This window comes from Halichoerus grypus, chromosome 7, assembly GCF_964656455.1.
Source record: "Halichoerus grypus chromosome 7, mHalGry1.hap1.1, whole genome shotgun sequence".
NCBI lineage: Eukaryota > Metazoa > Chordata > Mammalia > Carnivora > Phocidae > Halichoerus > Halichoerus grypus.
In genome coordinates this window covers 113491748-113497493 of record NC_135718.1, presented here as the reverse complement: position 1 = coordinate 113497493, position 5746 = coordinate 113491748, and the positions used below count along the sequence as shown (strand labels likewise).

The window sequence follows — 5746 nt, the reverse complement described above, 5'->3', positions numbered from 1 at the left end:
ATTTCAGATCAAACAAAGAATAGTTTTTTTGGTGTTAAGTAGTTTCCATGCAACATTTGGGACACACTTATACTAAAATTATTTAAACTAAAAAATTATCTATCTGAAATTCAAAAATACTTGGTACTCTTTATTTTTATTGGCTAAATCTGGCAACCCTAATAATGAACCTCTTATTATTTGTAAGGGCAATGTCTTTTGACCCATAAATCAGAGCCAATTATTCAACATATAAAGAGAACCATTTCATAATAGTAGGAGTTTCATAATGGGCATAAAATAGTACTGTTAAGAGCTTGAAGTATGAAATCAGGCAAACCTGGTCTTGAGCCCTACTCTGCCCCTTGCTAACTGTGGTCTAGAGTAAGTTATCCCTCATTTCCATGTGTTATTCCTCATTCGGGCTTCTATGAGTATTACATGAGGTAAGATGCATGGCAGGTGCTCAGCTCACACCATGATGTGCCCTCGATAATATGAATCGCTCTTATCCATTCACTGGGGTTCCTTTAAAACTAAACACTGGAGGGGCGCCTGGGTGGCTCAGTTGTTAAGCGTCTGCCTTCGGCTCAGGTCATGATCCCAGGGTCCTGGGATCGAGTCCCGCATCAGGCTCCCTGCTCAGCGGGAAAGCCTACTTCTCCCTCTCCCACTCCCCCTGCTTGTGTTCCCTCTCTCGCTGTGTCTTTCTCTGTCAAATAAATAAATAAAATCTTTAAAAAACTAAAAATAAATAAAAAAAATAAAACTAAACACTAGAATAGATGGATAGCATCTTGGTGGCCAGGACATCATCTTCATTTCTGGGATATTTAGGACAAAATCAGAGGCAAACACTCCATCCCCCTGCCCTTCCTCCCCAACAATTCACTCCTTGTCTGAGAGCTAAAAGGCAAGAGAAGAGACCAGATGACCTTCAAAGTCCTCCCAACACTAGCATTTGGTGGTCTTTATGTCCTTAGCAATCCCATGTCCCTGACGGCCACGCTTCTTTATAACTGTAAGTGAGGGATGGGTCAAGTCGGATTCTATCCAGCATGAGTTGGTCCAGTCATGCGGACATACTCCGAGGCTGTGAACCATATATTCACACACGTACTCTGGGAAATGCAATTTCCCTTGCTTTCTCATTCCTATTCATAGCTCAAGTCATTACTCTGGATCCAGAGAACACAACATATGTGATTCCATGAAGACATGGCCAAGATTTAGAGATTTCAGAGACCCCAACAGCAATACACCATCACCCGCAGAACTCCCTGTGTCCCTCCATGTCGCTTTCCCTTTCCTTGCTATTGTCCTCACTGTCTCTATACTCCATACTTTCTCTCTTTCTGTGTCTATCCCTATATGCCACATTAAAGATTATTTTTATTAGCATAGCACAGGTATAATTAACAGTTTCTGTCATTACATATTACCTTTAAAAACATGGTTTATAAATAATTGATACTTGATAATATTGCCAATCATAAAAATGTCCGTATAATAGAATTTCCCTCTGTCACAAGAATAAGGAACAAAGTATCTAGAAGAGACATTATCATGCTCTCCATCAGTGGCTCCAGAACATCAAATGACATAAAACTATGAGCAGGGAGATCGCCCTTATAGGAGGAACGAGATGGGATTTGTTTCAGCGGCAGGCCCTGAATTACACGGTGGCCATCCTTTGTAGGAATCTACTTTTTGCAGCATGGCTGAGGGGCCCAGAATTTACACCCGGCCATCACCTCATGAGAGATGGAGTTACCCAGGGCTTCAAGTGATGTCCAAGTCCTGATATGTCTCCCCAGCCGGCGGTATTCCACACCCTGCTCAGTTTCCCTCTCTCTCCATCATAAAAGTCTCATACAGTCTAATTTTGGCAAACTAATTGTGATTCAGTGTTCAGAAAAGCATCAAACATGTTTTCAGTATCTTTAGTTTTAGGATAAGCAGCCTTTCTCATCTCTACCTCAACCCACGAATACAACCAAGGTGGCCAAGTCCTCACCAGGATGCTGATGGATGGATCCTGCTAAAGGTTCCAAAAAGTGCCATATCATGCTATGCTTCAGAGACAGCTCCAGCAGAACTCAGGAAATCCCATAATAAATACCGCTCACTTGCAGCATGAAAGGGTAGAAAGAGGCAGCGCTGTGGTTAAGAGTCCTGAGCAGGAGCCTCCCCTTTGGGTCTCCATCTTCTCTGAGGGGTTGGGTCGGAACAATCCCTAAGGTCGCTCCTTGTTCGACATTCTGTGATGTGCACTGTGTCATGGGAAAGGGAGTGCTCCCCTTACTCCCAGGTGCAGATTCTGACGGCTTTCTATTGTTACCTCTCTCAAAGGAGTGATACTTTGTTGTCCTTTCCCTTTTCATTGAAAAAAAAAGAAAAGGAAGGAAGGAGGGAGGAAGAAAGGAAGGAAGGAAGAAAATCTTTTGAAAACAAACAAAATTAAAACCACGGGACAAAGCCATGCTTTTTAGAGTGGCTCGGGGTCTGGGCATGGGGGATAGAGTGGCCTCTCTGTGATGCAGGAGCTCTGTAAGTGGCCCCCTATCCCAGGGCCATGAGTCTTTGACCTCACTTAGTTATCAGATCCAACTTGTTTATTCAAAGTGAAACGTAGGACCCAGACAACTTGCCAGGTGGCATCAGAGGTCTCCAATGGATCAGGAGATAAGATACCACATCCTTCCCAGCCCCTGCACCAGAAAGATGTGGGCCTCTTGACTTCTGCTTCCTGACCTAAAAATACCATCATTACAGTTTCATTAGGATGAATAATGAAAACATCATCCATTAGCCCCAAATTGGTGTTTTGTTCAAAGAATACAAGACACTGAGAAGTGTTTGATTTAAGGAAAGGCTGAACAATCCTTCCAAACACAGGAATCTTTGAATGCCCCCCCTCTTCCCACCAACAGTCAGACGTGGAAAGCAGACCTTGCTGAGCCACGTGGGGAGAAGCTTCCTCCTTGTTTCCATCACCACAGTTAGACAAATGGCCCCAGACTGCAGTGACTACAGCAATGTTAATCATTACTGGAAAATGAAGACAAAGTCACTTAGCCATGGGATCTAGGCAACCAGGGGTGCAACATTCAAATCCACTTAGTTCAAAAGGATTGCCCGAGGAAATTTCCACTTGATGCTCACTAGGCCAGGGCTTTCCTGGCTGCCTATCCCCTACTCCCAGAGCTTCCTCCTCCTCCTCTTCTGCCCACCCTGACTGCCCCTTTAAAGAGCAGCCCCCATGCCCCACCCAGGCAGCAACTAATACCGTACCTCCAGCCAGCATCACATCTGGAAGGGAAGAGAACAGCAATGGTCATTTGAAGATGCTTCCTGTCCTACCGATCTGGTGATTGAGGCTAGAAGCAGCTGTGTGTGTGTGTGTGTGTGTGTGTGTGTGTGTGTGTGTGTGTATCAGATTGTTCTCGCATGCCCCTGTGAAGTTTCCATCCTGAACAAAACAAAATTCCTCCCTTTGAAGAGAGAAGGTATCCAAAGGCAGCGCTGCTCTAAATATGTGCAGCAGAGAAGGTCATAAGCAAAAATGCTCTTCGGCCTTATTTCCAGAGACTGAGTTGAACAATAAAAACCTGATTTCTTGCCTGCAAGACTTCTCCCACGTGTGCAGTGAGTCTCCAAGATGGGGCTATGGCTTTCGGCGTCCTTTTATTTCATTTGACCGTGGAACTCTTTCATCATGACGTGACTCTATGGAACTAATAGTCTTCAGAATACACTTTGGGAAAAGCTGTCTTTGGATAAAGATAAGAATTTCTCTTTTTCACACTTTTTTTTTTCTCATTAAACTTTTGTTTTAATGGGTCTCAAAATTCTACGACAGATTTTTGGTCAAGTTGTTTCCATTAAAAAGTACTGATTTTAAAAACTAGTAACTTAAAACTACCACATACACACAAAAAAAACAAATGGTCCACAAAACATTCTCCTTTCCTTCTGAAGGTTTCACAATGCATTGTTATCATTAACCAGTCTTTTACTATTAAACTTAAATGGCCAATTGACACAAACAGTTCTGAGACCGTTCTTCCACCACTTATTAAGACTGGGGTGGCAGGTATTGGGGATAATATTCATTTAGCCTTCTCAGCTTTCTGGGCAGACTTGGTGACCTTGCCACCTCCAGCTGCCTTCTTGTCCATTGCTCTGATGACATCCACAGCAACCGTCTGTCTCATGTCACGAACAGCAAAACGGCCCAGAGGAGGATGGTCAGAGAAGCTCTCAACACACATAGGGGCTTGCCAGGAACCATATCAACAATGGCAGCATTACCAGATTTCAAGAACTTGGGACCATCTTCCAGCTTTTTTCCAGAACGACGATCTATCTTCTCCTTCAGCTCAGCAAATCTGCAAGCAAGCAATGTGAGCTGTGTGACAATCCAGCAGAGGTGCATATCCAGTGCTGATTTGGCCTGGATGGTTCAGGATAATCACCTGAGCCATGAAGCCAGCTGCTTCCACTGGTGGGTCATTTTTGCTGTCACCAGCCACATTGCCACAACGAACATCTTTGACAGATACGTTCTTCGCATTGAAGCCCACATTGTCCCCAGGAAGAGCCTCACTCAAAGCTTCATGGCGCATTTCAACAGACTTTACTTCAGTTGTAACATTGACTGGAGCAAAGGTGACCACCATGCCGGGTTTAAGAACACCAGTCTCGACTCGGCCCACAGGGACAGTACCAATACCACCAATTTTGTAGATGTCCTGGAGGGGCAGATGCAAGGGCTTGTCAGTTGGACGAGTTGGTGGCAGAATGCAGTCCAGAGCTTCATGCATTGTGATTCCACTGGCATTCCCATCTTTACGGGTGACTTTCCATCCCTTGAACCAAGGCATGTTAGCACTTGGCTCCAGCATGTTGTCACCGTTCCAACCAGAAATTGGCACAAATACTACTGTGTCGGGGTTGTAGCCAATTTTCTTAATGTAGGTGCTGACTTCCTTAACGATTTCCTTGTGTCTCTTCTGGCTGTAGGGTGGCTCAGTGGAATCCATCTTGTTAACACCAACAATTAGTTGTTTTACACCCAGTGTGTAAGCCAGAAGGGCATGCTCATGGGCCTGCCCATTCTTGGAGATACCGGCTTCAAATTCACCGACACCAGCAGCAACAATCAGGACAGCACAGTCAGCCTGAAATGTGCCTGTAATCATGTTTTCGATAAAGTCTCTGTGTCTTGGGGCATCAGTGATGGTCACATAATACTTGCTGGTCTCGAATTTCCACAGGGAGATATCAATGGTGATGCCACGTTCACGTTCAGCTTTCAGTTTATCCAAGATCCAGGCATACTTGAAGGAGCCCTTTCCCATCTCAGCAGCCTCCTTCTCAAATTTTTCAATAGTTCTTTTGTCGATCCCACCACATTTGTAGATCAGATGACCAGTAGTGGTAGACTTACCCGAATCTACGTGTCCAATGACGACAATGTTGATGTGAGTCTTTTCCTTTCCCATTTTGGTTTAGGTTGAGTGGTGGTTTTCAAGACACCTGTGTTCTGGCGGCAAACCCGTTGCAAAAAAAGCTTTTTCACACTTATTAACCTCGGGTTTGAATCTTTGGGGATTGTTGTAGCCAGAATGGATTTATTTTTTATTTTATTTTTATTTTATTTTATTATGTTATGTTAGTCACCATACATTACATCATTAGTTTTTGATGTGGTGATCCACGATTCATTGTTTTCGTATAACACCCAGTGCTCCATGCACTACGT

General features: G+C 44.0%; 1 pseudogene; it reads right to left on the bottom strand.

Annotated features, from left to right (window-relative positions):
* Positions 1-3793: 3793 nt before the first annotated feature.
* On the bottom strand, positions 3794-5537 carry LOC118527055 (elongation factor 1-alpha 1 pseudogene; annotated as a pseudogene).
* Positions 5538-5746: the final 209 nt, after the last annotated feature.